This window comes from Xenopus laevis, chromosome 4L (assembly GCF_017654675.1).
Source record: "Xenopus laevis strain J_2021 chromosome 4L, Xenopus_laevis_v10.1, whole genome shotgun sequence".
Lineage (NCBI taxonomy): Eukaryota > Metazoa > Chordata > Amphibia > Anura > Pipidae > Xenopus > Xenopus laevis.
The window spans coordinates 139,659,513-139,669,983 of record NC_054377.1 but is presented as its reverse complement, the minus strand read 5'-3'; the positions used below and the strand labels follow the sequence as shown (position 1 = coordinate 139,669,983).

General features: G+C 39.2%; 1 long non-coding RNA gene across 1 annotated transcript; it reads right to left on the bottom strand.

The window, feature by feature from the left end:
• Positions 1–921: 921 nt before the first annotated feature.
• On the bottom strand, positions 922–8,130 carry LOC121402865. Its single transcript, XR_005966833.1, has 4 exons — positions 8,044–8,130; positions 5,710–5,768; positions 3,583–3,751; positions 922–1,103 (listed from the first exon to the last, which is right to left on the bottom strand). It is a non-coding gene; the product is annotated as an uncharacterized LOC121402865 (long non-coding RNA).
• Between the last annotated feature and the right edge of the window lie 2,341 nt (positions 8,131–10,471).

Genomic DNA, 10,471 nt, shown 5'->3' with positions numbered 1-10,471 from the left:
AATTTGGATCCGTAATTTGGATCAATACCTTAAGTCTAATATAAACTCACGTAAACATTAAATAAAGCCAATAGGCTGGTTTTGCCTCCAATAAGGATTAATTATATCTTAGTTGGGATCAAGTACAAGCTACTGTTTTATTATTACAGAGAAAAAGGTAATAATATTTTACAATTTGGATTATTTGGTTAAAATGGAGTCTATGGAAGACGGCCTTTCCGTAATTTGTAGCCTTCTGGATAATGAGTTTCCGGATAATGGATCCTATACCTGTATTTATTTTCATGTTTGCCCATAAAGACATACAATGATACAAACACAAAGAAGTGGATTTCTGCAAAGCACTGCATAATGCACATTGGAATGCAAGTGAATCAAGCAAATTCATTCATTCCCTTGTATTGAATCTGGGCACACGCAGAAGCCAGAGTCAGTTGGATAATATTTTAGCTAGTTTATCTCTGAGATTTTCTTTGCCTCTTAATATAATGGATGCATTGTTTTGGGGACAGGGGGACTATCAGATTCAGAAGCATGTCAGATACAGTAAATAGGGTATAAGAAGGTTTCAGGGCATACTTATATCAAGCACTGTCCTGTTTATGTGCTTTAAATAAAGTGTATACTTCTATTGTAGGATATTCAGTAGTCTCTGCTGCCACCATCAGTTTTTCATGAAGGGTACTTTCTCTTCAAAAATAGTATTAAAGGAGAACCAAACCCTTAATTATAAAAACCCCTAACCTCTTACCCTACACAGACCCCCTCCCTGCTCCCCTCCAGCCTAGCTGTTACATTCCTTAGTTTTCCTTTAATTATAATAACCCCTACCCCGCTACCTTACATAGACTCCCCTCCCTGCTCCCCCCATGCCTAGCTGTTACCTTCGGTAAATGCCCCTAACTCTTTACTTGCCTCTCTTTGCAGATTCAGCGCAGCGGAGCTCACGGGCACCATCTTCCGGCTCTTTGTAATCTTCAGGTCTTCTTTCGGTGATTTCGGCGCATGCACAGTTGTCAAAAACCCGAAGATTGCTCCAAATGTGCATGCGCTGATACGGCACATAACTCCTGAAGAAGACCGAAGAAAATAATGCACTGAATCTGCAGAGAGAGGAAAGTAACGAGTTAGGGGCATTTACCGAAGGTAACAGCTAGGCATGGGGGGAGCAGGGAGGGGAGTCTATGTAAGGTAGCGGGGTAGGGGTTATTATAATTAAAGGAAAACTATACCCCCCAAACAATGTAGGTCTCTATAAAAAGATATTGCATAAAACAGCTCATATGTAAAATCCTGCTTCATGTAAATAAACCATTTTCATAATAATATACTTTTCTAGTAGTATGTGCCATTGGGTAATCATAAATAGAAAATTGCCATTTTAAAAAATAAGGGCCGCCCCCTGGGATCGTAGGATTCACTGTACTCAAAAACATACCAGCAAACCATACATGTTAGGTCACATAAGCCAATTAACAGACAGAATTGTGTCTTTTGCTTCCACACTTCTTTCTTTTACAGTTAGAGCTGCAGTATTTCTGGTCAGGTGATCTCTGAGACAGGACAGAGACCATCACGAAATGGTGGCTCAAGGCAAGAGATGTAAAAGGGCAATATTTACTTAAATATATATTCCAGTTTGGTAAGATTATTTAATATGTCACTTAATATGATATGAACTATCTGTTGCTTAAGTGTTCATTTTGGGGGTATAGTTTTCCTTTAAGGGGTTGGTTCTCCTTTAAAGGAAAGTGTTTTAAAGTAATGAAAATATCATGTAGTGTTGCCCTGCACTGGTAAAACTGATGTGTTTGCTTCAGAAACACTACTATAGTTCATATAAACAAGCTGCTGAGTAGCAATGGCGGAAATTGAAAAAAGGCTATATGGCACAGGTTAACTAATGGATAACAGATAACATTATGTTCTACAGAGCTTATCTACTGTGTAACCTGAGCCTTTTCTCCTTTGAATAGCTGCCCCCATTGCTACACAGCAGCTTATTTATATGAACAATAATAGTGTTTCTGAAGCAAACACACCAGTTTTACCAGTGCAGGGCAACACTGCATTATATTTTCATTACTTTAAAACACTTTTATTTTTTGACGTTACTGTTCCTTTAAGGTTAACATGATTAAGTTTCTGAGACATGTGTTTTAACTGGCACAAAGCTTGTATAATCAGTAAACATACTACAAGTCTGTTGCTGGTGACAATCAATTAAAAACACAAATGGGCAGTTATTGTTTCAGTGAATCTGATTTATTAGGCAAAATAGTGTACAGGTGTGCGCTCCTTTATTCGGAAACCCATTATCCAGAATGCTCCTAATTAGGGGAAGTCCATCTTTCATTATTTTCCATATTTTATTCAAAAAATCCATTTTTTTTTTAATGATTTGTAATAAAGGAACCTTACCTTGCACTTGATCCAAGCTAAGATATAATTAATTCTTATAGGAAGCAAAACCAGCCTATTGGGTTTATTTAATATTTACATGATTTTCTAGTAGACGTAAGGTATGGAGATCCAGATTACGGAAAGATCCCTTGTCCAGAAAACCCCTGGTCCTAAGCATTCTGGATAACAGGCCCCATACCTGTACAAAAATTCAGCCCTGGTAACTAAAGTTCTAGTATTTTAAAGGATAAGTAAACCTTTAAAATAAGTGAATGTAAAATTAATGAGGGTGCTATTCTAAGCACTTTTGTAATCTACATTAATTATTTATTTATTTTTAATTCCAGGTTATTAACAGATACATGTACTGTTATATGAATGAATTTTGTCACAACTGTGCCACCTGCTGGTCATTTTCCAACCATTCTGACCAGCAAGTAGTCAAGGAAGTTGTCAGCAGAAAGAAAGAGGCTGCTCTGATGTTCTTCTGCTTAGGAAAAAAAATAGAAACCTTTCTAAAATATTTCCTAAGCAGAAGAACATCAGACCAGGCCTCTCTTTCTCCTGACAACTTCCTTGACTACTTGATCTACTACTGATCAGGAAAATGACCAGCAGGTGGCACTGTTGTGACAAAATTCATTCATGTAACAGTACATGTATCCTTTAATATCTTGGAATGAAAAGTAAATCAATAATGAATGTACAATGCAAAAGTTCTTAGAATAGCACTCTCATCAATTTTACTTATTTTACTTACAGTATTTTAAAGGTTTACTTATCCTTTAATCAGGTATTCGCCCCTTTCTATGTAAGAGTGCAATTCCTGCCCCAGATGCAGGAGAGGTAAATAAGGGGGCAGCATCTGGTTGATATTACCTTGTGTAGCAAAAACTCTACAAGAGCCCCTTGAAACTCCAACCCAATTTGGATCAGGATGATGTTCAGCAAAATGAAATGGTTAGGCTAAATTGCCAAGACTGTGTGGCAGTATATTATGGAATGTGTTTCCGTCGGCGCACCCATTGACTTTCACCAAAAGGCTACAGTTGTATAGATATGGTAAGCATCTGAATTCCTACATTCCAACCCTGAGAGTCAATGCATTCTTGGCCCTTGTTCAGTTAAACCTCAATACCACAAGCATTCAGCCAGGGAAAAAAGGTTCATGAGACAAACCTGCGCTGTGGCACCTCAAGGGGGCTGCGCTCGGGTCTCAGGAAGTGGTTGGAGGAAGAGGAACTGGATGACTTTGCCTCAGTCACAGCTGGCTGGAGGAGACGATCCTCGGCGGAAAACTGAGCTTGGTTCCAAAACAAAGACTGGAGAGGAGGCACAGGTCTTCATCCTTTTAAGCAAAATGGCAATGGGCTCACTCATTAAATGACAATGAAACCCAAAAAATCACCAGGGGGTGTCAATTTGTATTCATGAAACACTCTACTAAAGCGGTGGTTCAACTTAAGTATGTTAAGGGCAGAGACACACAGGAAGATTCGGGAGATCGCCTCTGGCTATAATCTAAATCGCTGGTGGGATTGCACTCGGAGTGCTTCATTTTCCTCCGAAGTCGCCTGAAGTTGACTGACGAGGAAACTTCAGGCGACTTCGGAAAACGAAGCAATCCAAGTGCCATCCAATCAGTGATAAATGAACAAACAAGATTGCGAGATATTATAGTAACCTAACCCTATTAGCACCCATTGGGGTTATATCCATAGGTCTGGTACATGTGGGCAGCCTGCACAGTAGAAAGGGCATCTTGTCAGGGGAACTTATGGAATATATGTATGTCTTAAGGTCCCCAAAGACGGAAAGATTTTTCTTTAGTGAACGACCGATTTTAGTGCAATCCGACATCTGTCAGAAAATTGACCGGCCAGGTTAAAAATTTTAATCGGTCACAGTGAAATCGATCTATTGTCCAATTGTTTGCAGGGCCAAGCAGGCAGCTACCCTCAGTTTGTCTGGCTTCAACTAGACAATATCGCTTGAAATGGCCTTTTTAGTTGATGGACAAACCGTTTCAACATAAGCTTGGTCTAACGATAACGAAAAGATCTTTTAAAAATCTTTACATTTATGGCCAGCTTTAGTCTTGAAAGTTATGGGTGTGCTTGATAAATAGTGATTTTATGTAGGGATGCACCAAATCCACTATTTGGGATTCAGGCAAATCCCCGAATCCTTTGTGAAAGATTTGGGCGAACAACAAAGCAGATCCGAATCCTAATTTGCATATGCAAATTGGGGAGGGAAAGGAAAAAGTGGGGTAAAAATATTTTACTTCCTTGTTTTGTGATGAAAATTCATGTGATTTCCCTTCCCGCCCCTAATTTGCATATGCAAATTTGGATTCAGTTCGGCCGAATCCGAATCCTGCCGAAAGAAGCAGAATCCTGAACCGAATCCTGGATTCGGTGCATCCCTAATTTTATTATAGCCCAGTGTGGGATACATTTATCAAGGGGTAGAATAGAACTCAGCACAGTTTGCAGTGAAATATTAACACTCTCTGTTCATCTTGTATGGGATTTTCAAGAGTATATTTTAAATGGCTGAAAAAGAACATTCACTTGGCCCTAAAACTCCCATACAAGTGAATTAGGACGAGGTGGGGGACACGTATGCGCGTCCCCCTGACTAACGGAAGCAGCTTTCTGTGTTCTCAAACAAAGCCCAGAGTCATGCTAGAAGACCAGAATGCACAGAGCAAAGGCCGACTGCTGCCTTTTTTTGCACTTTGCACACTGTTTTCTGGTATTTAAACGACATCTACTAATAACCATGGGATGGGGATGTGGTTCTTAATAAGTATAAATGGATTAGCGATGCACCGAATCTAGGATGTGGTTCGGGATTCGGCCTTTTCCAGCAGGATTCAGCTGAATCCGTGTGCCTGGTTGAATTGAATCCTAATTTGCATATGCAAATTAAGGGCTGGAAGGCAAATCACTTAACTTTTTGTCACAAAGCAAGGAAGTAAAAAAATTTTTCATTTTTTTCCACTTCTTGTCCCTAATTTGCATATGCAAATTAGGATTCAGTTATGTATTTCGGGTGAATCTATCATGACGGATTTGGGGATTCGATCTAATCACAAAGAGTGAATTCAATGCATCCCTAAAATGGATATATAGGGGAAGGCCGGCCCTGTGGCCTAAACAGCAACTAAAATACAAGTTAGAGGTATTCTAAACAGACTGCAAGCCCCTGGGATTCATATATGGAGTCAGCCTTCCACCTTTATCAATTTATATATGAATTACTTTCAGTTGCCAGCAACATAAATGTAATGCCACCTACTCAGCAAACAGAAATCTTCCAGAGATACCGCAGATTCCAGAGGCTGGGAACTTTTCCTCCTGCCAAAACAGAGCCAATGTTAGCATGTGTTTAAATCATACTAGGGAGAGACACCATTATATCTGTTGAGCCCGCCTCATGATGAATAAACCTCAGGAACACAATACAAGTGCCTTTAATTGCTACTAAAGGACCACTATACCATACATTTGTACTTCTCCCATTGATTTGCCTAATGGATTAGGGGATATATATTTACCTTATATTACAGGCTCAGCTAGATCAGTGGCGTAACTAGATATTACTGGGCCCCACAGCAAATTATTTTTCAGGCCCCCAAAATTTTTAGCAGTTTTACCAATATTTATTAAAACTGTATTATGAATTAGGGCCTCGTGGGGCCCCTATACCTCCTGGGCCCCCCTGCAGGCACAGGGTCTGCTTCCTCTATAGTTACGCCCCTGAGCTAGATGTTTTAGTGTAAAGGTCATGGGGCTTTTCTGGGCACTTTAAGGGACACTTTTTTTAAAGCAGCCTAAAAATGCAACACTAGCTCCCATGGGTTTGAATGTACACAGTCGCATCATTATGGTTTCCCATTGGAACTAACTTTAGGCACCACTGCCCTTAGCCTTGGCCGACCAATTACTGCTTCTATGACATCCTAGGCCCCAAGCTCCTTTTAACCTTCCTCAGGTCTCCTATTGTGTTTCTAATCCTATAAGCCAGGAGAAGGTGCAGCCTAAAAGTTGGGAGGAAGGCAGAATGATATCATTGAATATATGTTACTTAACATACATTTTCTCCATGACGACAAGTATCATAAATATGTGCCAATATACAGATCCTCCCCTGCTCTATGCCTAGTTCACCCCATGGATAACAAGGAATGCACATGAATACAGTGAAGGGGCTAATCCAATTTTTTAGAGAATAAGGGGCATATTTATCAAGGGTCGAATTTAGAATAGAAAAAACTTCGAAATTCGAATTCAAAAAAGACCAACCGAAATTATGTCAATGTTTTTTTGAATAGGTCAGTTTTTAGATTGAATAGGTCCGTATTCCGCCGAATTAGAATCGTACGAATCGAAGGAATAGTGCATTCGATCAAATTCGATTCAAAGTTTTTCCCCAAAAAAAGTTGACTCCAAATGGGTTCTAGGAGGTCCCCCATGGGCTAAACCAGCAATGTGGCAGGTTTTAAATGGCGAATGGTCAAAGTCGAATTTTTAAAGAGACAAATTTCGATATTCGGATTTTCTAATTTTTTTCAAATTCAAATCTAATTTGGACTATTCCCTAGTCGAAGTACACAAAAAATAGCATGAAATTTGAATTTTTTTCATTCGTAAGTGTAGCTCAACAATTTTTCTTAGCAGCTTGTCCCATGAGTTATCCTGTGCTGATATCCCAAACAGATCAGTCTGTAAATAAATTAGGGATGCACCGAATCCAGGATTCAGTTTGGGATTCGGCCAGGATTCAGCCTTTTTCAGCAGGATTTGGATTTAGCCGAATCCTTCTGCCCAGCCGAACCGAATCCGAATTTGCATATGCAAATAAGGGGCTGGGAGAGAAATCACGTGACTTTTTGTCACAAAACAAGGAAGTAAAAAATGTTTTCCCCTTCCCACCCCTAATTTGCATATGGAAATTAGGATTTGGTCCGGTATTCGGCCAAATCTTTCGCGAAGGATTCGGGGGTTCAACCGAATCCAAAATAGTGGATTCGGTGCAATAATAAAATTCGGTAAAATAAATTCATTGTGTAGGACATATCCAAGGCAGTAGACTTTGACTGCGATTTTCTTTAATGGGGAGTGAAATAAAAAAAATGGCAGTCAAAGTCTATTGCCTTGGATTTGTCCTACACGACAATTTATTTACAGACTGAATACAGTGAATAGCTGACTCTCTTAGTAGGCATTTCTATGGTCTTGAAATATATATCTATATATAAAGCAATAATATATCTTGGAAATTAATCAGCAAATAAAATGGTATTTTTTACTTTTTGAAATTTCACTGTATTTGCTCGGCAATCAAACATCTTTAAGGAGAATGTCCTATTTAAGGGAAGATCTTCCTTTCTTGTGTAATGGAGGATAATCCACCGAGTGCTTATGAAATTGGAATCAAGAGCAACACGTGCTTTCATACACACACCTCGTTGTGCAGCAGGTCCCAGCCTGGGAACCTTTCCAGCGGAGAATAAATTAAATAAAGTGGGTCAGGACACAAGAGGTTTCGTGGCCTCCATCGATATCCCCAAGCTGGTTCTGCTAACGAGGTCAGATGCTTTTTTATTCTCTCCCTGAGCCGGGCTCTTACCGTGTTTTCCTGCCTGATGAGAATTCGTCCGAAGTGATGTGCTTCAGAAAATTGAAGCAGAAGAAGAATATCTGGTTGGTGGGGAGAGAGGAATTGTGGCAGAGAGTGAGCCGAGTACATGATAAAACTGCTCATATTCTGTTTGGTAACCTATGGATGACTTAAAGAGACAGTTTAAAAAAAAATAAAAAAAAGAGCCTACCTGGTTCCATCAGAAAACATAATAGCTTGTTAATAATTCCATACTTATTACAAAACAAAACCCACCCGCAGGACTTGTTTTAAAAAATAAACGTTCAACAAACCACCTTTCTTTTAAACAAGTCCTATGAGTGCATTGTGCTTTATCCGGAAACCCATTATCCATAAAGCTCCAAATTACAGGAAGGCCATCTCCACTTGATCCAAATAACCCACATTTTTTAAAATGATTTCCTTTTTCTCTGTAATAATAAAACAGTAGCTTGTACTTGATCCCAACTAAGATATAATTAATCCTTATTCGAAGCAAAACCAGCCTATTGGGTTTATTTATGTTATGTTTTGGGTAGCTGAGGATGAGTAGAGTATAACAGTGCTTTATTAGCACTGAGTCATGAAGGCATTACACAACAGTAAGCTTTCACTTATAAGATACCAGGAAGTATCAGTATGAGCACAGTGACATCTACAGGCCATTTGTATAAACACCACATATTCCCCCTATAGTAGGAAAGAATTTGGGCAAATGTAATAAACAACAACAATGCATCTTAAAGCAATAATATACATTATTCACATCACATAATCCTTGGTCCATGCAGGTAGTTTTCTGATTCTCTCAGTATGCCTTATAGGCTCACTTTCTTCAGGCCTATTGCAGTTGACATCAGGAGTAGGAAAATGTCCTTCATCAAATGGAGCTTCTACAAAGTCATATCTAACAGGAGCAAGACGACTTGCATTCCATATGTGTCCATCAGACAGTTCATATGTGTATGGTCCTCGCTGGTGTCTCACTTCAAGTGGTGTAGTAAATTTAGATTGTCCTTGTTTCAGTATTCCTGGTTTCTTAATTCTGACAAAAGATCCAGGCTGAAAGTGCACTTCTCTTGCCCCATGTTTTCTGTCAGTATAAGCCTTGCATTTGGCTTGTTGACATTTCACAATGTCAGCAGTAGATGATTTTGTAAGCACCGTATTTTGTGGAAGTTTGATGTCTGAGACATGTAACTTAGTGCGCATCTGTCTGCCATGTAATAATTCAGCAGGAGATGATTGGGTTGTTGCATGGCGCATTGCTCTGTAGTTATGTAGGAACTCTGTTGTAAATACTTTCCAAGATTTCCCAGTTAGATTTTCTGTCTGTAGTGCTTCTTTCAGACTTCTGTTGAATCGCTCGATTTCTCCATTTGCTTGTGGGTAATACACTGAAGATTTCCTATGCACAATATTCCTCTCTCTCAAAAAGGATTCAAACTCATATGAGATGTACTGTGGTCCGTTGTCTGATATTAACTCCTTTGGATTACCTTCTCTGCTGAAAACTGTAGACAGAAATGTTATTAATGTAGCTGATGTTATATGAGAAACAAATGCAATTTCAGGCCATTTACTGTAATAGTCTATCAAGGTTATAGCAAATCTACAGTCTATAGGAGCATCTGTAAAAGGACCGACAATATCAATAGCAAGTTTTTCCCATGCTGAATCAGGAAATGATTTTGGTTTTACATCTGGTCTCAACTTAACTTTGTGTACAAATTTCTTTGCACAGTCCAGTGAAGTGTTGCTTTGTGGTGAAATTTTAGACACTGGCTGTGTGGCAGGCACTGGTGCTGTAATAACGAGACCATCAACTAAGAGATCCCTTCCAAGTATATCAGTACCTTAGTAACAATGTAAAAGGCACGTTTTGCAGTATTTGATTCAAATTGTACAGTTACTGGCAAGCAACCAAGCACAGGGATTGGATCCTTTAAGTAACTGACCAGTTTCAGGGAAGGTGCAACAAGCGGATCTTTTGCAAAGTATTTCAAGAAAATCTCCTTTGGTAGTATAGAAACAGCTGAACCTGTATCAAGCATCAGGTTAATGAAGTGTCCCTTGTCAGCAGAAGCAATACTGACACTGACAGTGCATATAAACTTGTCTGGAATAAATGTACCAGCTTTATCCACACTTAATACTGTGACATCTGTAGTAGTGACTTCATGAACATCTTTAGCAGAACTACGGCAGATCATAGCAAAATGTCCTACTTTTGTGCAGTTGCGGCACTGTTTAGCTTTTGCAGGACATGTAACATAATTTGCAGTGTGTTGTGATGAACCACAGCGAAAGCAGTATTTTCTATTTGTATTTACTGTATGGTTTTGCAGTGTAGGTGAATCCTTTTCCTTAGCACTGTATTTTGCCTGTGACTGCATTATTAGGCCACAGTGCTGAA